The 21,324-nt window shown below is 48.2% G+C and overlaps 1 long non-coding RNA gene across 1 annotated transcript; it reads left to right on the top strand.

Annotated features, from left to right (window-relative positions):
• Positions 1-16,544: 16,544 nt before the first annotated feature.
• LOC114676015 (uncharacterized) lies at positions 16,545-20,875 on the top strand. Its single transcript, XR_013400903.1, has 3 exons — positions 16,545-16,981; positions 17,161-17,275; positions 18,379-20,875. It is a non-coding gene; the product is annotated as an uncharacterized LOC114676015 (long non-coding RNA).
• The last annotated feature ends 449 nt before the right edge of the window (positions 20,876-21,324 follow it).

Raw genomic sequence — 21,324 nt, 5'->3', positions numbered from 1 at the left:
GCATCTCCCAGGCCTTTCCTGGGTCTTCCCTCCGCTGTCTCGTGGACAGAGCAGTCACTCATGGAAGGTGAACCTGAGAATCCCTGTGTGGAATTAAGTAAATGTCATAGCTCTCTTCTGTGATGAACTGAATCATATTAGGCCCAGTAAATTGTAACAGCAGGCTTTGCACATACAAAGCATTGAACACTAGGACAGGTAACCAGGCTGCGACGCTTCTGGTCCTGCCCAAGACCTCCAGTATCACAGCGCATTTAACATATTGGCAGCATTGAGTGTTTGAAAACATTGTGTATGTACCATGTCCGTGATTTTCGAGGGCCTGGATAAACACCTCTGTGGGTATCGCAGTCTTTATCAATGGGAGCTTAAGGTTAGTACTGGGGCAGACTGTTTTAAATAATCAAGGTCTGTTCAGTATGTTTCAGTTTTCCCATGAAGAAGAAAGATGTTAGCTGTTCTTTCCCGGACTGTGGCTATCCGAGTGCCCCAGCACAGTCACTCACACGTTTACCTCATTTCCGTTTAACCGGGCTGGGCTTGGGCCAGAGTACTTCGGTTGTCAAATGTCATATGAGGCTGATGAACTGTCTTCTGCTTCATCGTTAGCATATGGAAATACTGTTTTCCAAAGCATACTCTACTTTATCATTTGGGTTTATATAAAATAATGGAACAGTTACTTTAACTGTGCAGTTTCTTATGCTTGGTTATTTAATTGTGGAAAGATAACGGTTTTATTTTGCTAAAATCTGTGCTAGGAATTGTGCCAAATCTTTGTGAAATGCCCAGTTTACTAGCTTAAGTTATAGATCTTTGTATGAAAAGAAAAAGCCTATTGCTAAAAGGAGCGTTGTCTTTATCGATGCAAAATGCTTTAAACTTATTGGCCGTGTAGTCAGTAAAATGCATCAGAATGTGGCGAAAATTGAGAAAACATTGAAGTTTTAAAATCTGCTATGCAGTTTTCAACTCCCTTGCAAGATACTTAATTTGAATAAAAGACAGAATAAAGTATTCCCATTGAGGAAAGTTTGCAGGAGGACTGTTCAGAATGTGTTCGGAACCTGAGCAGTCCTGCCACGCGCGTCTGTGATGTGGTGGTGTTCGTGGTATCAATTTTACAGAACTTTAAGAATGCTGCTTCTATGAATAAAAATACATTTTATTCTTAGTATTTCAGTTTTGAGTTTTGAGATGTGTAAAACGCGCTAATGGTTTCTTTCCCTTACAGAATTTGCTTCTTGCTCTTCTTTTTTTTTTCTAATTGTCTACAAGACTCTGAAGCACATTAATCACTTAAAAAGAAAAGAAAAAAAAAAAAAAAGGCGGGGCGTGATGGCTCACGCCTGAAATCCCAGTGCTTTGGGAGGCCAAGGCAGGCTGATTGTTTGAGCCCGGGAGCTTGAGACCCAGAAAACCAGCCTGGGCAACCTGGTGAAATCCCATCTCTACTGAAAACACACAAATTAGCTCAATGTGATGGCTGCACACCTGTAGTTCCAGCTACTCCAGAGGCTGAAGGAGAATCACTTGAGCCTGGGACGCGGACCTTGCAGTGAATGGGGATCACCCCCCTGCTGTCAAGCCTTGTTGACAGAGTTGGGATCCTGTCTGAAAAACAGCAACAATAATAACTTATGGGTGAACTGCTCGGCTGCTCTCTGTCTAGAGTAGAATAAATCCAATTACATTTTTGTCTTTTATTAGCATTGAAATTTTCTAAATCATCTCTTTGTTTTCATTACATTGTAGCAATATATTGCTGCTTAGAGTCTGGAACAAGTAGGTTTCTCTTGATCAGGTTCTTACTGAATTGCTAAAACTTAGAATGATTTTTCCCCGCCTTGAATGTGACTTACAGAACTTTGCCTTTTGAGGTGATGTGCTGCATTTGACAGCAGACACAGGAACACCCAAAGAATTCACTTATGGGCTAAAATGTACATGCTTTGTAGTGTTTCCCTCCTAAAATGAAAACGGTACCTCTCATTTGTGGGTCGATGATGCTATTTGCTGAAAACTTGTTAAATTTTACTTTGTTTTGAGACGGAGTCTTGCCCTGTTGCCCAGGCTGGAGTGCAGTGGCATGATCTCAGTTCACTGCAAACTCCGCCTCCCGGCTTCACGCCATTCTCCTGCCTCAGGCTCCCGAGTAGCTGGGACTACAGGTGCCCGCCACCATGCCTGGCTAATTTTTTGTATTTTTAGTAGACACGGGTGTTTCACCGTGTTAGCCAGGGTGGTCTCGATCGCCTGACCCTGTGATCCGCCTGCCTCGTCCTCCCAAAGTGCTAGGATTACAAGTGTGAGCCACCGCACCTAGCCGAAAACATGTTTGTTTACTGCCTCAGTCCTCAGTTGGGTAGCCCTGTTCTTGGTAGGACATTCAGGGAGTGTGGGGAAATCTTGAGTCTTGAAAGGCGCCCTCTGTGAGATGGGAATTTTCCAGCTGCTTATTTAGGGAATCCTGCCAGCTGTCATTGACTGGAGAGCGCAGTTTCCTGGCTGCCCTGGTCTTTGAGGGGAGGGAGATTGAGGGGTCATTTTCCCACTTGGACCAACGTGTTTATTAAACCTGGCTTGTGGATCATTTGGATCTTGTTATGAAGGAAAAACCACATCTGTGTCTTTCAGATGAGTGGGAGTCATGGTAAAAAAAAAATTTTTTTTTTTTTTTTGGCTACTATGGAGAAGTTTTGTCTTGTGACCTGTGAATACAGTCACGGGAGAGCAGAATGTTCACGGTGTGGGTGCTAACAGTGTACATACAGAGTCACGTTCTTCACAAGAGAAAAATATTTTTCTCATTACAACCTCGGTAAGAAGCTGGCAGTACTCTTGTTTTTGGAGGGGTGTGAAGGGAATATTGAGAAAGTATCAACGTTAGACTCGCCCACTCTGCAAACTCTGTACCAGCTGATGGAAAGTGAGGACCCCCTGATGGAAAGATGCAACCCTCTGCCCAGAAGGAGGTGAATTTCGGTGGCGCTCAGGATGCGCGGTTCATCTCTATATAAAGGCAGAGCGTGAAACGCCGTGGAGGCTGAGAGAAGAGATGTGGTAGCAAGTATGAGTGAGACATTTGGGGCTTGTTAGCACCTGATGTGTGTGCAGCAAGCTTTGCCATGTGCACGCGTGTGATCCTTAGAACACTGGCGTGTGGAGCCGTGAGGCTATCGAGGGCCCCAGCTCCCGGCAGGCTGAGGAGTTCCCTGTTACCACCAGGATAACCGTGATTGAAGGCTGTCACTCAATCCCCAGTCCCGGAAGGGGCTCCTTTCAGAGAGGAAAACACCCCTAGAGCCTCTGGCAGAATTCGGTGATTTTTATTATTACGTTGCTTAGATTTCGCAAACATGAAACCAAGAACATATTTCAGAATGCTTATGGTTCTTCTGTAACCATGGAAAGAAAGTAATTTGCAGTCGATGGACAGTTTGCGGAAGCCGAACTGCCGACATCATGAGCACGGCGCTCTCCCTACCGCCCTGGGCCTTGCTCCGGTTTGCTGGGGAGGCTTTGCAGGGCCTCTTGGCTGGGATACCTCTCCCATGTTGCTGCCCCTGGTCACAGCCATACTGCTGGGCACCTGCGCCGTGAGGACACTGAGTGGACACGGAGCCATGGGGCAGCAGTTGGTCATGAGGTGGCATCCACATGGTCTGAAACAGGTTTCTGTTCATTAAGAATGATCATTGCAATAAAAACATGGAGTGAAAGAAAACCCTCTACTGACCTGAGAATGCGTCAGCTGAGTTGGATGGGGAAGTGCAGTGAGGAAGGTGAGGGCTGAAAGGAAATGAGGGAGGGAGAGGAAAGGAGAGAAGGGAAGCGAAAGCGGGAGGGAGGATGGGAGTGAAGAGGGAGATGGAGAAGGAAGAGAGGGCGGTGGGCAGGAGCCTGGGAAATGAGCCCCAGAACCGGTTCCTGACCCTCGTGGGTGCGTCAGAGCTGATCTTCCAGGAGAGGCGGCCCGGGAAGGCTGCCCCTTAGGAAGTGAGGGCTGGGGGGAGCTGATTTTTTGGCGCTCAGTGGGGCTGTTGCTGACCTGAGATGCAGTTGACAGTTACCCCGAAGAGGTAAGAGGTCGTCTGCACAGCCACCATTTGCTTTCAGGTTGGAGAGAGAAGTGCTCATCCCTATGAGTTCTTTCTATTGTGGATTTTTCCCAGTTTAGCTGAGCAGCCTGTCAGTGGAAATGTCAGGGATTACTAACATGTCTCCATTCTACAGAGCAGTCGGCCAGCTTCCGATCCTGTCGTGACCTGTCGTTAGGCCAGTGCTGGCCCAGCGTGGGAGCTTCAGCCTGAGGCGCTGGGAAGCCTGTGGGGCTCTTGCTGCCGGGGCTCCTCTGGGAGTCGTGCACTGGAAGAATTATGTCCCTTGAGCCAGAGCCTGGCTAGGAGGGGGTGCTGCTGTAGCAGCAGTACATGAAATTTCAATGACGAATGAAATGCCCTTTTAATTATGACCAGAGCTCTATGCTCTGCGTTTCTTCAATGGAAATGTTGTGCTGAAATGAATTTGCTGTTAATCGGTTGCCTCATGCAAGACAGTGTGCTTGGGAGCAAACTAGCCTGTGGACTTACCTACAGAACTTCCTTCTCTCAACAGACTATAATCAGTTGGATGGTGCTACACAGGAACACGTGAGAATTCGAGTGAGAAAGGTGATAGGTGCAGACCTGTGTGACCGGCAGGTGTGGGGGGAGGTTTGAGAAAAGCTTTTGGCTGAAGTGGTGTCAGGTGCAGGTGCTGAAGTGTGATGTCTGGCTTAATGGAAGAGCACATGCCTCTAGGCTGCGGGAAACAGACGGAGGAGGAGGTGAGCACACGTAGGTCATGTCTTAGGAATGGTAGCAATTCAGGCAGACCCAGGATCAGGCTCCCACGGGGGAGGAGTGGACTTTAGGACCCAGGGAGCATGGGGTGGGGGTCATGCCCAGGCCGCTGCAGGGCTTGCTGCTGTGTCAGCAGGGCCCTGTGCATGGCCTCTTTAGAACTGTTTCCTGATCCATAAAATGGGCACTACAAAATCCACCTTGTGACACTGAAGCTTAAATGAGATGATCTACATGGTGTCTTCCTTCCCTTTCTGACATCATAGGCTCACAGCTATGGTGGCAGTGACAGGCTGGATGGAATGCTGGAGCCGCTTTGCATCTGGTGAAGCCACATGGATTTGTGCAGTGCTTGTGACTGTCTCTGAAAGCCTTTGGTCATGGCAGTGGCAGCCTCGAGTGGCTCTTGGCATATTTCAGTCTGTAGAGTGCAAGGTTGGCTGGAGCTCCGAGGCCATTGATACTATCCAGGGGTGAGCTGATGGGACCCTAAAACTTGGGGGAAGGTCAAGAGGAGTTGGCTGCCAGAAGTATTGTAGATTTCTGGCTTCGAGAACTTGTTGACTTACAGACACAGGAAGGTAAACCCAGATGGCTCCAAAAGTTCAAGTCCAGAAGAAAGGTGGGAGGGTACAATTGTTGACTAGGTCATGGTTGTCCTGTCCCTTTCTTTCTTACCATCATTTCTCCTCCCTCCCCTCGCCTTTGTGGGCAGGAGGGCCTGAGCCTGCACAGTGGTCTGTTTCATGGTGATGATGGCCGATTATTACCCTGCAGTAAGAAGTCTCTCCACTTTATTTTGCAGCAGTAGTTAAATAACTTTAAGGAATGATGGTGAAGTGGAATTTGTTTTGTTTTTGCCTTTGTCTTTTTTCTTTTTTTTTTTTTGAAGTATGATTTATGTGAGTGTTCTTCCCAATTTCACTGATCACTTTGAGAGGCCAAAACATGCTTTGGTTTGTTATTTTGTGTTTGACTTTGAGCTAGTTTATTTTCTCACAGAATTACATTCCTTATTTTGGCTTTTACAAAACTAAAATTTGTGTGAAACACAGGATGGTGCATCTCCATTGACGGTTGTTCTGAAGTGTGACTTTTCTTGGCATGCTTGAGAATCAGTGACATTATTTTATAGAAACACTTTGTACCTGACAACAAAGCTTTAGAAGCTGTTGTAAAGGGCAAGGTAGGCAACATGTTATGCTTTGTGGGTCACAGAATTCTCTGCATATTTTTCTTTTGTTAAAACTTCAAAGTGTAAAAATCACTTCTGGTTCCCTGGCCAAGGCAGGTTCGGGGATCATGGTTTGCAGACCCTTGACAGCACCTTACCTGAAAGCTGATCTCCCTGCTCAATGAGGTGAGTAGGAGCCCACCTCATTGGTTCAGCTAGAAAGATGCTGCCCTCATGCTGGAGTTTGCTTCAAACAAACTTGAAAGCTCTGGCACCACTGCTCATTTCCGTACTGTTGCAGGTCATCTAAAATACGGAGCGTGCCTTGGCGTTTTGATTTTGTTACTCCTCTTTAACGGTTCTGAGATGGCTTATCGAGGGTTAGACATTTTCAGAAATGATCAGGCAGAGCCGCAGCCATCTTGCAGATCAAGTGAGGTTTTTTCTGAAAGTTTGTTACAGGCTTAAATTTCTGATCCCTTTCCATCCACTGATCTTGTATGATTGGTTTCTTTTTGTTCCCATTTGAGTCTATGAAACTTGTTGAACAGCGTCTCCCCACCACGGTAGAACTTTAGCTCTGATTTCATGCATGAGTAGGTATCCTCACTTCTCATTTGCGATGAGAAAGTGCTGCAGGTCCTGCATGGCTTCCGTCTCTTCCCTGCACGCGGATGGATGTGGGAGTTATTTGAGGTGTGTGAACTTGCTACCCCTAGAGCCTCCAGGTTCACTCCCCTGGACCACACTCCTCCCTCCTGGTTCACTCCCCTGGACCGCACTCCTCCCTCCTGGTTCACTCCCCTGGACTGTACTCCCCCCTCCTGGTTCACTCCCCTGGACTGCACTCCTCCCTCTTGGAGCTCAGTAGTTTCTGCTGTGCTTGTGCCAGCATGATAAGGCTGAGTGGCAGCTCCAGGGCTGTGGCAGCTCACACAGCTGTGGCGTTAGTGCAGAGAACCGCAGGGATGTAGCTGCCTTTGTTGTGACGCTTTGAGTGTTGTAGTCGGGGTGGGAAGCTGGGTGGGATGTGGATGTCCCAGGGTGGGACAGGAGCCTCCCCTCAGCCTCTGTCAAACACTTCTCAGCCAGGTGTGGTGGCTCATGCCTGTAATCCCAGTGCTTTGGGAGGCCGGGGCAGGCCGATCACCTGAGGTCAGGAGTTGGAGACCATCTTGGCCAACATGGTAAGACCCTGTCTCAACTAAAAATTAGCCAGGTGAGGTGGTGGCCACCTATAGTCCCAGCTACTCTGGAGGCTGAGGCAGGAGGATCCCTTGAACCTGGGAGGTGGAGGCTGTAGTGAGCAGAGATCACACCACTGCATTCCAGCCTGGATGACAGCAAGACTCTATCACAGAAAAACAAAACGAAACTTTACTATATCATGCTCACGGCTTTGTAAGCAGAGGAGAGAATGTTTGTTTGGCAGAAATATTCAGATTTAGGAAGTCTTTTCTGATTAAGAGAATCAACAATTCAGTTAATCCTCTGCCAGCTTTCAGCAGTGTTGTGGCTGGGAGCAGGGGTGGCTGTTAAAACAGATGCCTGTCTTTGGGAGGCCGAGGCGGGTAGATCACAAGACCCAGGAGCTGGAGAGCAGCCTGACCAACATGGTGAAACCTCATCTCTACTAAAAATATAAAAGCTAGCTGGGTGTGGTGGCGTGCACCTGTAATCCCAGCTATTCAGGAGGCTGAGGCAGGAGAATTGCTTGAATCTTGGGAGGTGGAGGTTGCAGAGAGCTCAGTCAGGGGTGGGTGCCACCTCCCGCAGATAGAAGAGCCAAGCGTCCTGCTGGAGGCCAACGTGTGCACTGGGAGTTTCCAGTACGTGTCCTGCTACATGGCCCAGAGGCTCCTGACAAGGCTCAGTGCACCAGGCACACAGTGGACTGTTGGTGCCTGATCCAACGAGGGAGTGAGTGAGGGCCGAGACACAGGTGCGGGGATGCACGGGACGGTGTACAGTCAGGTGGAGAGTCATGCTGTGGGGTCCGGAAGAGACGGGTTCGAGAATAAATGGGACGGGGGTACATGTAGGTGGAGAGTCATGCTGCTGTGGTCTGGGAAATGTGTTTTTGCTTCTATCTGAGAAGGTGGACCTGAGCATTTCTGTGCTTTGGCATTTAATCTGTGCACTATCCTCCACGGGGTGCGTATCTCTGTGGTAGAGGACACCCCGGGCACAGTGGATGTCAGCGGCCGTGGCTGGACTCGGGGTCCATGAAAGTTGCGTGATCGAACGTGTTTGGTACATTCTCAGCTCCTACCCAGGTGCCTCCCAAGCATCGGGTGTTGTGGCTCCCCACAGCCTTCCCATCTGCGTGTAGCATGGCATGACCACCACCTTCCTACCATGTGTTTGTCCTACCACGGATGCCGTGTCTAACGGACGCTGTGCTCTCCAGCTACTTTGCTATAATCAAAAGCCTTGACTTTGCCTGTGTTTCAGAGACGACAGGGTATTAATCTTTCATGATTGCTCTGAGGATTTCCAAAAGCAAATGCATCTTACAGGATGCAAGATAGTGGAGACAGTAATTATAGATGACTTTTCTCAGTCTTTTGCTTGTGGTAAAATTACATAGCACTCGAACCATTTTTAAGTGTATGGTTTGGGGGAATTAAGTGTGTTCACACTGTCGTGCCGCGATCACCACCATCCGTGTCCAGAGCTTCCTGGTCTCCCCACACTTGAAACTCGGTCTACCGAACACTAGCTCTCCTCCTGCCACAGCTCTGGTGAGCACTACAGATTGCTTGCAAAATAGGCTTTTTCAGTAAGAGAAGGGGCGAGGAGAAGAGCTCTCAAAACTCTTGAGATTTGAGGAAGTGTTTTAGGTTTTGCTCTCTGGTTCCCAGTGTAAAGGAGCTATTGAAGACGTGGGAACGCGAAGGTCTGTGATCTCAGGAAGTGCTGGGCTGGGCAGCTTTCCCGCTGTGATGGGGGCACTTGCCCTCAAACCCTCCTGAGATAATCGCGTGAGGATGGTGCTGTATTGTGACAGCTCTGAACTTGGTCTCCTCCAACGTTGCCAAGTACATAAGCTTTGGTGGTTGCCGTCTAGTGTCTGCAAGAGACCTAGAAATGGAACATTGTTGACTTTAGAACACACTCATTCTTATAACACTCTACCTGTTCTCATCAATAGGAAATATACTGTGTCCTTTTTTTTTTCTCTTTAATATTCTGTGTTGCAGTAGCAGCAGTTGGAGCGGACGCCACTTCTGGTTCATGGTTATTGCCAAACACAAGCTTCTGGAAACCGTGTGAAAAATGAAGGGGGAAAGTGGTTTTCTGCATAAGTCTTTTTTGAACATCTTGTTTTTTTCTGGAATATTTGTTGTGGTGTAAAACGTTTTCAATTTAGGGGATTGTAACGTGTTTTATACTGGTTAGCTTTGAAACCCCATGTTTCTGCATGTCATGGGGCTGCTTTATCCTGTTATTCTATGATATAGCTGGTTTTCAAAACTATTGGTTATTTCACTTTAAAAACCAAAGCAGCTTAGAGTATGAGTGTGATTCCCATAAGAATTTAATTGTAAAATTTATTCGTGTTCAATAAACTTACTGGAATGACTCGTTAGATCAGTGGACGAAAAGATGATAAGAACATGTCAAGTCTCTGGGCCAGGAAGGACTTGCAAATAATACACGTGATACACAGGAATTTCTTAACAAAAGATTAGATTTGGTACATAACTGTTTAAAATCTCTGTTTTCTATTATAGCCATTCCACAGTGCCCACGGGGGTGGGCTGCAGGACTGCCTATGGACACCAAGGTCTGTGGGCGCTCAGGTCCCTGGTATAAAAGGCATCGTGTTTACATATGACATACACACATCCTCCCGCAGACTTTCAGTCATGTCAGGGTTGCTCGTAACACCTATACCATGGACATGCCATGCGAGTAGTAAACGATATTGCTTAAAGAATAATAGTCTGAATGCTTAGTACAGACACCTTAAAAAAGTATTCTTGGTCTATGTTTGGTTGAATCCACAGGCCTGGAACTCAGGGATAGAGTACAAACTCTAGAAGCAAAATGAACAAATAAAGATCTTGAGGTCAGCAGTGACGGGTGTGGGATCACACTGAATCTCGTGTGTTTTGCTGTCTGTGTCACTACAGAGTGTAAACGGGGACCATTTTTAGCTTTAAAGTAAAATAGGTAACAGGAAACACTATGGAATGGGCACGAAGGCGCGCCCCTCATTACCACATGTTACAGCCAAGCCCCTGCCTCCTGGGGAAGAATCTGTTCAGTGGGGAGACTAGATGTTGATGATTTCTGGACATGTGAAGGGAAATGCCCTCCGAGAAGCGTGGCTTTGGCTGGAGCACGTCAGATGAGAGTTAGCGTGGTGTGGAGTTGCCACAGTGCCCCTCACACCTGCTGCTTCTCTCCTCACCCCCGGCTCTGGCTCTGGCTCTTACCAAGGGAGGAAAGTTCAGCTCCAGCTGAACCCCACACAGGGCTGTGGGTCTCTAGGGCAGGTGCTGCCCTGCCTTCTCCTGAACAGGCTGTGGCAGAGGAGGGTCTGGCCGTACTTGAGCTGTGAGCGATGCTCTCAGAGATCCAGCATCCTGCAAACCCAGGTGCTGAAGGTCCCTTCTCCACTGTCCTGCAGGGAGAGGGGTCTGTTCCTGCTTCCCCTCAACCTGAGCTGACTTCTTGTCTGTCCTGTACACCTCGCTCTTAAGAGCAGTTATTGTTAAAAATAATCATCCAGCAGACAAATACCATAAGGTGACAGCCTGGGAGGGTAGATGGGGCTGGAAGGTGGTTTCCTGAATAACAGGGTTCAGGTTCCTGTTTTGGCGTCACTCAACCCAAGGCCCCCAGGCAATTGAAATATTGTTAGCAAAACACCCATGTTGTATCTGAGGTTTTTTTTAAAGGAATGGGCGCAAACTTCTAACTGGGACCTGCCAGAAGAGAAGGATTTCTTCTCTGCAAAGCGAAGGTCAGGGCTGATTGGCATTTGCCACCTGGGACTAGCAGGGACCCAGGCTGCTTCCCTCCTGCTGCCCGACTCCTGCCCCTCCAGCTCCTGCCCCTGTTCCTGTTCCCACCAGCAGGAAGAGGAGTGGGAAGGTGCCTTTTCTCCTTTAAGGGGATGAGGTGAGAGTTGCACTTGCCATTTCGCTAGTCCCTGGGGTGATTCTCCAGCATGGATGGGAGTTGGGTTTGGCGGCCTGAGCCCCGTGAAGCTGGGGTTGCTGTTCCCTGAGCAGCAGGAAGCCTGGACTCTGGGGAGTGGGGTCAGAGGGTAGCCTTTGCTGCATCCCCAGGAGGGGGCACTTGTCCCAGTTGACATCACTGCAAAAGGGGGTGTGGGTTTTCATGGTCCATTGATAAATAGAACGTTCTTTTTTTTTTTTTTTTTTAAAAAGCACATCAAACCCTAATTCCTTCGGCCTTTACTAAAGTGGCATTTTGTGATTCCACATGATTGCATTATACCCGCAGGAGAGAATGCTTCCTGTAAACCAGAAGCGTCTGAGATAGTTCTCGGCCCATTCAGAAAGTTCATTTTCCCAAGGTTAAAGACACAGCGTCAGGAGGGGTTGAGGACACACCCGGGACACCAGCCTTAGGAGGGGCTGAGGATGCGCCGTGACAGTCTCAGGTCCTGGACATGTGCCCAAGGTGTGTGGGGCACAACTTGGCCTTACACTTTTTAGGGACATGTGAGACATCAATATATGAGATGTTCGTTGGTTTGGTCCAGGAAGGAGGGATGACTCGAAGCGGGGAGGGGTTTCCAGGTCACAGGTAGATCAGAGACAGATGCGTTTCTGGTGAGCCTTTCCAGAGAAAGCAGTAAGATCCACATTTATCTCCGTGTGCAGATGGTGACTGTCAGTTCTGTCCTCTGTCCCTGAGGAATTTCCTTGTGGACCAACGGTTGTGAGGGAGGAACGTGGCTTTTTTTTTTTTTTTTTTTTTTTTTTTCCTCTAGTCTCTGTTAGGAGCATGGGAGGCAGGTTTGCCCTAAGCCGTTTCCCACCTTGACTTCACTTTAGCTTAGTGATTTCGGGGTCCTGAGATGTATTTTCACTTCACACTTCTGAACACACTGGCACTCTAAACAGTGTTGTAGGAGGCGTTCTAACTGATTTAGAAGAAGAAACTATTTGGAAGGACTTGAGCACCTTCTTCCTTGAGAGAAACAAGCCTTTGTTTATTTGCCCCGAGACTGTTAGGCTGCCGGCGTGGGTGGCCTTAGAAAGCTGTGCCTCTCTGAGCGCCTGCCTGTGGAATCTGGTGACTTTGAGGTTAATCCAGCAGCTACATGTTTTTGAAAGCAGATTGTCTCTTAAAGTGTTGACTATGATTCTAACACCAGAATTTCAATGTGTATTTTCCACCCTTCTTACTTTGTCTCCTCATACCCTGAGATGTTGCTGCATTTGCCCTTAGGCTTCATTGAGGGGAGGGTCAGTTCTGGCCCTTTCTTTAGGTATTGATCTTGAATGGACAGAATCGAGATTCTGAAAAACCTTTGAGCTGTGAGAGTGTGCTGGTATCTATGTCAGTGGAATTCATGTGTTAAACTCAGTAATAGTTTACGAAATATCAATCCTAGGCTGGGCATAGTGGCTCACACCTTTAATCCCAGCACCTTGAGAGGTTGAGGTGAGCAAATTCAGTTTTGAGCCCAGGAGTTTGAGACCAGCCTGGGCAACATAGCAAGACCCTGACACTACAAAAAATTAAATAGTGGTGGTGTGCACCTGTGGTCCCAGCCACTCAGGAGGTTGAGGCTGCAGTGAATCGTGATAGCACCACTGTACTTACGGTGCACTGTGCCTGAGTGACAGAACGAGAACCCCTGCCACCACACACACACACAGACGTCCCCACACACACACATCCCCACACACACACGTCCCCACACACACACATCCCCATACACACATACACAAAGTATCAATTCTAAATGGACAAAAATGAGACCTTTTAAGTGGAAAAACATCCTGTTTGGTTGTTCTACTTGGGTAACTGTTGACTCTTTTGCCAGTAAGAAAATGCAGCGGCCAGGTCTGCTGGGACCACCTGTTAAGGCTACTCTGGGCCTCATGGTTTGAGAACGGTCTGTCCAGAGGAGAGTGGGAGTGGCTTAAGGCCTAGAAGCCAGTTCTTGTGGTTCAGCGTGACTGAGGGTGTGGAGCTGGGGGCAAGGATCTTCAGGGCATGAGAGGGTAAATGGATGGGCTTCCGGGATGAGCCCCGGTGACTTTGCCTGGTTTACATCCATCCAATACAAATCCACAGGCTCTTACTCTAGAAGCTTCTGCCGGGGCTGATGGACTGGTCTGGGGACAGAGGGTGCCTTCTGGTTTAGGAAGAGCACTTAGTCACCTAGATCTAGGACTTATGGCACTACAGGGGACTCATGACACTCGGAGCAGCAGCCATCTGCATTCTAGACTTGGTTCTAGGCAAAGTATTTTGGAGCCTGTTGGAACCCTGTGTTCTGTTTATCTGTAAAACAAGTTAGAGTTGTAAATAGCTAAAACCTATTTTTAAAATTTTGTCACAGAATATGGCAGTTGTGGTGGAGCCTGGCCAGAGACCCCCACACTCGGACACTGCCGCGTGCTGGGGTTGCAAGCGTTGCCTTCATCGGCTGCCTCTCCTGGCGTGTCTGTGTTCTTGACACGGGTGCCCATCGAGGTGCGGCCTGTGGGACTCGTGCAGCCATTTGTCTGTGTTCCTCTGAGGTTCCTCAGATTTCACGGTCCCGTGGCAGAGCGTACAGTATCTGCTTGCATCCTGATTTCCCCAAACCCCAGGACAGGCCAAGAATTCCTTACACACAGCTGCAGAGGGCCCCGGGGTGTGGATTTGTGGGTGACGCAGCCTTTCCCCAGCTCGGCCTTCATCTCCAGAGTTGGCTTTAGGGTGACAGAAGCTTCCGTCAGACTGGGGGGCCCTGAAGCTTTGGTGGTAGGAACTGGGTGACCAGCACGGATGATACCCCATTTCTTTGCATTTGGAGCAATAGTTGCTAATATGACCTATGAAATGTACAGAGGAAGGAAAAAAGGAGGTTTTATTTTCAGAGTAAGTCTGTGCTTTGGGAAATGTGGTCTCGGGGGAGCTGTAAGCACACATCCTTCAGGAAGGGGGGAGGCCGCGGCGTTAAACCTTCCGGTTTTTGCTGTGTGTGTTCATCGGGCTCATGGAATGTCTGAACGTTTACAGGGAAAGTGGGGTTTCTTCATCCGGTTCGTGGAATGTCTGAACACTTACAGGGAAAGTCTAGCACATGCGCAGTGAGTTAACCTGTAACATCCATGTTCGCCTTGGGGCTAGTGTAACATTTGAAATGAGGCGGACTCAGCGTGTCATGTACAAAGGTGAGTTGTTGGGCACAGACGTTTATGCGCAGTCTCAATCACAGCCAGGACTGGCTCAGAGTCTGCGGTTTCTGGCGGGAAAGGACACTCACGAGGCCATTCTCTCCAGTTGGGGCTGCCGTCAGGGTCCCAGGGTGGGGCTGTCTGGTTGGCTGGCGTCGGAAGTCCACCCAGGTCCCGTGGGCAGCATTCCTCTAAACCAGGCTTCTGTCTGATGGCGGAGGAGACTTCAGGCTGGTTAACAAACTGCAAAGGAGTTAGTGTCGTGGGGCTTCGAGGCTGACCTTCCTCTCTGTGATGCCGATTACATTTTTCTCTGGGCCTCATTGTAGCCACAGAGAATCCACCTCGTCTGACAGCAGGGGGTGCCATGTTGACATAGTAATTTATTGTATTAACCTTTTTATTACTATTTTAATAAAAGACTTTTTTTACTTTTTAAAGTGATAGGGTCTTGTGTTTTCCAGGCTAGTCTTGAACTGGTCTCAAGCAATCCTCCCATCTCAGCCTCCCAAAGTGCTGGGCTTACGGTCGTGAGCCACTGCGCCCAGCCTACAGCCATGTTTTTAAAAGTCGGCAATTTAAAAACACTGCTCCTTTCACCCCTCAAGCAGGCTGGTTGGCCTTGTACAAACTGGGGTGTCAGGACCTTGGTCCCCCTTTTATTTTTCCCTTTCTTCGGCCTCAAGTTCTGATGGAATCAGCAGTTACAAAGTGGGCATTAGTTGAGTCTTCCATTACTGAACCCAGAATTCTCACTAGTTAGAGACGTTTGTCCCCAGGATCCCAGAAAGCTGTTTGGAATCAAGCCTATGGCAAATAAGTAAGGAACTAAAGCCTTGGTCCTCTGCTTAGTATCTGGGAAAATGTGTTATTGCTCACACCCTTTGATCTGTGCTCACGTGCTGCATCTCGTCACGGGAAGCAGAGTCACCCTGTGGAATAAAGCCTGGCTTACGGTGGCACGTGGGGATGCTCCGGTCTGTCAATCCCTTAGACGGCGGCAGACGTGCAGACTCAGCATTGCATGCAGAGCCTGGGCAACCAGGGTGCATCCTCCTTAGAGACCACACAGCCGGTAAGCAAGGTGGACATCCAGGCAGATGATCCTGATGGGCTCGCCGCACGGTGGTGAAAAGGAATTGGTTAGCAAAGAAATGAAACTCGCTTGTGGGTCCCAGTTACTTGGAAGGCTGAGGCGGGAGGATTGCTTCAGCCAGAAGGTCAAGGCCACGATGAGTCATGACTGTAATACTGCACTCTGGCCTGGGTGACAGAGCGAGACTCCGACTCAAAACATAAAAGGAAAGCAAGCTAAACCCTTACTCTCCATAGCAGGAGGGAGAATTTATCAAAGTAACTGAAACAAAAATCTTAGATGATGTAATTTCAGTGGCTAAATGAGCTGTCCAGCCCACGTAGCTGGCTCACAACGCAACAGAGCCAGGTGCTGCTGCAGCTGCCCTCCCACCCGATCGCTTGTGGACATTTTCTGTTTTCCCATATCTCTTTTGGATACGTAGCTCCCTCCTTTATAGTTAAGTATCAGTAAAATAGGTTGTCTATTTTGACACCTAATTATGGTGTCTTTTAAGGAAAGAAAATGAAGCAGATGAGAGGAGCATGTAGGTGTGGTGAATAGATTTAGATGAATATTTAGTACTTGGCACCACTCTGATCCCTCCTCCTTCTCTCATGCTTAATTACAGCTGCCGCCTCCCAGCACAGAACACTTTCAGCTCTGTGAGTAGGAATTAGATTTTCTAAATCAGAAGTTTGAGTTAAGCGGTATTTTACATGAATGGCCAGTCCCTAAGTGTTCTCTGTACTGGTGTGTGGTATAGAGGAAGGAACGGGGGCTTGGGGCAGGGTCTATGGTGCAGTGTCCTGGTTCCCATCTGTTGAGATGAGGGCCATGAGATGGCCTAGAAGGTTCAGACTGTGGAGATTGAATGGATCTGCCCACTCCTGGGAAGCCTCGAGTCTAACTCGACTTGGGCTGGTTTTAGGGAGTTGTCGGCATCGCTGTCCTCACGGGTCACTGGCAGGGGCTCTGGCACCGTCCCCGTCAGGTGTCTCATGATCAGCCCAGCTTGCCCATCTTAGAAGCTGCTGGTCGTGTTCTCGTTCCTGTTGTTTGTTGCTTAGGTTCTGTTCATGTGGAGACCTAGGAAGTTCCACAGTGAGAGGAGAGCTGCTGAGCCGCCTTCCTGCCTGGACGCCAGCCCCACAGAGGACCGTGACTGCTTGAGGTTGGCTTCTGCCCCCGGCGTCACCTGTGGACACAATGGTAGTTTCTAAGCTCCTGGGGCACACAGCACGGTTGTGTGGATCCACAGGACACTCTGGCGTTCAAGCTCGTGCCTCCCGGAGGAGAGGACCCTGTGGGCGCTGATGCTGGGAGCTGGCCGAGAGTCCAGTGCGTAAGACTCCCTGTGACGTGCACAGCTGCCATCTGCGCAGCCCCTCCTGATACCAAGATGGTCGTGCGATAAACGCACAAAGCGCATCTCCAGCAAAAGGCCGCAGAGTTTCCACATCCAGGATATCCACCGCGGTGGCTTTTTGGTGTTAATACGATGAATGTGAGCGGCAGGTGGCCTGCGTTCTGGGGGGGTGTGACTGTGCCACTGCAGTTTTGTTCTCATGTCTTGATGAGCATGAGCGGCTCCTGACGAGGGTAGGTAAGGATGCTGGGACCGGAGACGCTGCAGGATTGTAGCTTCAGGAACAAAGGAGGTTTTCTCTCTTGCAAACCCTTCAGGGAGGAAGTTCCAGGCTGGTGACTACTCCATGAGGTGTTTGGGGATCCAAGTTCCTTCCAGACCCCTGCTTTGCGTTTCCAAGGACACGGCTGTCCTTGCTGTGGTTGGGACTGGGTGAGTGCCACGCTGGCAGAGTGGGGTGTGGGGGTGAGGCTTAGGGTGAGAGTGGCCATGATTTGCCTAATCTACATAATGACAGGGAGCTGGGAGTAAAGTGTAGCCATGGTCTGGAGGACGGATGTTGGTGAAGGACTGGCTGCACTCACCGCAGCTGGCCCAGGGATGGGGAAGGAGGGCTGATCATGCCACTCAACGGTGCCTGGTTCTTTCAGATTTGACCTTCTTATGGATTTTCTGCTATAAAGAGGAGAGAGCCTGTGGTTCTAGGCCAAGCATCTCACTCATCTCAAAACATCTTATATCCCTTAGCCAACATTTATGTCAAGTTTTAGAAGTCCTACAAACTGGCAAGCATTTCTCAATCTGGTTTAACCATTGGATTTTATATCTGTGTCTGCATCTCTATTTACATCTATGTGGTTATTTGACACTCTGTAGTACATTTGTAATAGGTTCTATTCGTTGGAAGTTACTTTCAGCAAACCCTTGCTGCTGCTAGAATTTTCAAGGTTGCAGGTAGAAAGGAGAGAATAAAAACCACATCTTCTCTAATTTTAAAATTTGTTGTTCCTCAAATCACACCAGAAGTACAAATATTACAAATTACAAAAGCAGCCAGAATCAAGAGATTTCTGGGTGATTCTGGCTAATCAGCAGTATTTGCTGAGGTGTGTGAAGCAGAGCAAAACACCAAGAAGCCCTGGATGGGGGAGAGTTGGGAGGCCAGGCTGTGACTCCAGAGGTGCTGTTGCCTCAGGGAGAGGAGCTAGATGCAGAGAGGATAAATGGCCGCAGGTTCGACCACCGCCGTCCTTACTGCGGTACGGGGGCCTTTGTATGGGGGCCTTTGTGAGCTGGGTTATGAACCAGGTGAAGGCCGTGCAGGCGTCAGAAAATCGAGGCCAGACATGACGGGTGGAGGCTTGGTGGAGGTGAGGAGCCAGACAGCCTCGCTAAATGTGCGGTGGCTCACTGCAGACAACGTCCATCAGTCGCTAGACAGGCTTGATCTTCAGCCCCTACGACAGCTGCCTTTATCCTGTCTGCCTCCACCTTCTGAGGCCTATAGGCATCTCAAATGTGTGTTTCTTAAACAGATTTGGATGAGTTGCTTTCTGCACAACACACCTGGACAGACAGAGGCTGGTTCTCCACAATGGCACCAGGGACTTGGCAGAGACTGGCGGGACAGAGGCACAGCACCAGCTCCCTGGGAGAAGGCAGTGCCTGTGGGATGGAGGAAAGAAGAGGCACACAGTGCTGAGGTGTGAACTCTAGTTTGCTCTTAGACATGACACACATGCTTTCCAGAGGTTTCCACGAAGCACCGTTAAAGCCACCAGTGTGGACAGGTCCTAAGATCAGGAGACCCAGAACATACGTGTATTTGAAATCCTTCATGTGCTGCAATCTCTTCAAAGAGGACCACAAGTCATCTCTAATAATGTTGTCAAATTAATTTTTTAATAAGTGCCATGGCTTTTTTTTTTTTTTTTGTGGGGTAGGGCTGGTCTGTGACAGTAAAACAGATGCAGTGGCACAGCTGGTGGGTGTTGGTTCTGGGCCCCAGTTAGGCAGTTGTATGAAAACAAACCAAAAAGTCTCCACAGTGGTATGAACCGAAACACCTGGATTACGTGTTTTCATGTATTTAACATAAATGCACACATTTGTATTCTAAACACACATTTTTCTATATGTAACAAAATTCACACCTTTAAGTATTTAGCATAGAAACAGCTGTGCAGCATCTTCTCCATGCCCGCAGACACCCGGATGTTCTGAGTGGAAACCGCACTGCTGTGGACTTTGTGAGTGGTGAGCCGTGCACAGATATGTGCTGTGTTTGCTGTGTCCGCTGACGCAAGCCCTGGTCAGTCCTGTTTCAGGTGGATGTTTTCCCTTGTAGTTCCCTTCTCTTGTTCTGTTTGTAAGTTCAGTAAACTCGGGACCAATGGTGAGAGTAGGTGTAGAGGAGCACGGTGTCGGCAATTAAGGAAAATCCACGCCAGACCTTGCAGAAGGAGGAGGCGTGTGGAGTTCCAATGCCTGTGTGAGCCATGACTGGTGAGGGCCTCTGGGTAGCAGCTCATCTGGGCTACTTGGAAATGCAGATTCCTGGGCACAGACCTGAGAGGCCCTGGAGTGACCACCCTCCAGGGATTCCGCCCAAACTTGGCCATCTTGTCTTTTGGCAGATCACCCGTGCGCAGCTGTCTCATTGAGATGCCCGGCTATCACAGTTATCTGCACAGCTGGTGTGGGTGTGCCGATGGGTGTACGGGACTGGCCTGTCTTCCTTTCTCCCCCTATGAAGTGTTTGAAGGTCTGTTATCCTACCCTGTTCTCTCCCTGTCCTCAGTGGGCAAGCAGGAGGTTCATTTTCACTTGCAGATGAGGAAAATTCTAAAAGTCTCATAAAGCAGGGAGGATCATCTTCAGAATCTTCTTTGTTCCAATCAGCTCTGATATTTTCAGTTGGAAAGACTTTTCCTCAAACACTTTGCATTCGTTCTGTATGAGAAGTGCTGTAGACTTTCCTGTTGTTTTAGTAATTAGGATCTGTTCTGTTGTCCATTACAAACGTATATATTTTCATTCTGAGACACGCTGAGTCAGTCTTTGCAGTCAAGAGGGATTTCATGTGCATTCATAGAAGCTTCCATCAGAAACCACATGCCAAATAGCTGTGGACATACAACCTGCTTGTGACTTTGGGAATTGCCAAAGTCAAATTCTCTCTCGATTTGAGGCTTTAGGAGCTTTAGAAATCTTGAAATTATAAAACGAAGATGTGACAAAATTAAGTGTATGTCAAACAAAAGAGATACTATACTGCGGGTTTTAAGGGCTGTGGTACATTATTTGGTTATCTTTAAGGATGTCGTGTTCCACCCAAGTTACAAATACATGAAATTTAAATATAAGGTGACCCCTTCAGAACATCCTGGATTTGGTCTTGATCTTCTGCCCTTGAAAATGAGATTCTTTTTTTTTTTTCTTGAAAATGTAATTTTTTTTTTTTTCTTGAAAATGTGATGGTCTTAAACTGTGTGTCTAGACCATCTCATCTGAATTGCTTTGGAAACATCTGCACGGGCATCTTTCTATTCTTGGGTGTAGAGAGAACGACATCATTATGCTTTAAAATAGCAAAAGTCCCATAGAGCAGTTTTTCTTAAACTAATGAGCTATTGTTGGAAATCAAGGTGTGTAGCAAGTTATAGAATCTCTCAGTGAAAGTGATTATTTAAAATAGAAATCTTAGTTTTTAAAATAAAATGCTAATAGAGAACCTTTTGTTCACAAGAATCTAAAATGTTACGTCTTTGTTTAGAATTTAAGGATAGTAATTTGCTTCTGAGATCTTTGTGACTGAGATTTGAAATCTTAACTACGGTTTATCAATGTTTTATATATATGCATGTATGGATATATATATATATGTAAGGTATATAAAACGAAAATAAGCATGCATGTATTTACATTTATATACCCTTCTATAATGTGTATACTTCTAGTCACACAGAGGTCTAAGTGACTATGACTTTATTTGATGACCAAGAGGATAATTAAATAATTTTCCTGCTCTTAGCCTTGCTTTTGCATCTGATCAGGGACCCTGCGAAGTGTGCCTCCCATGTTCCAGGCCTCACACAGCCCGTGCCAGGTTTTGGAAGCAGGAGTTTGTCTGCAGCCACTTCGGGAAGCAGGTGGTTGCCAGGATTGCCTAGAGCTCCAGGCTGTCTCCAGTCCAAGCCTCCCTGGGTAGAAGCTGCCCCACTAGGGGCCTGGACATGGATGTTGGGGCCTGGACATGGATGTTAGGGCCTGGAGCCAGGGACTGCTCCGGAAGAAGCGCTCCTGTCACTGCTGGGCATGAGAACCGAGGACAGGAGGTGGAACCAGCCTCGGGCCAGTGCACGGCCTCCCGGGAGTGCTTGCGGGAAGCCCCAACCACCCTTTCCTGACTCCAAAGCCAGCACCAAACTGTGAGATCCCCTTGGCCCACCCCTCAGGTTCCTAAAATGGTTAGGGTTTCC

The sequence above is a fragment of the Macaca mulatta genome, chromosome 11, assembly GCF_049350105.2.
Source record: "Macaca mulatta isolate MMU2019108-1 chromosome 11, T2T-MMU8v2.0, whole genome shotgun sequence".
NCBI classification, from domain to species: domain Eukaryota; kingdom Metazoa; phylum Chordata; class Mammalia; order Primates; family Cercopithecidae; genus Macaca; species Macaca mulatta.
This window is presented reverse-complemented; position numbering and strand designations above follow the sequence as displayed.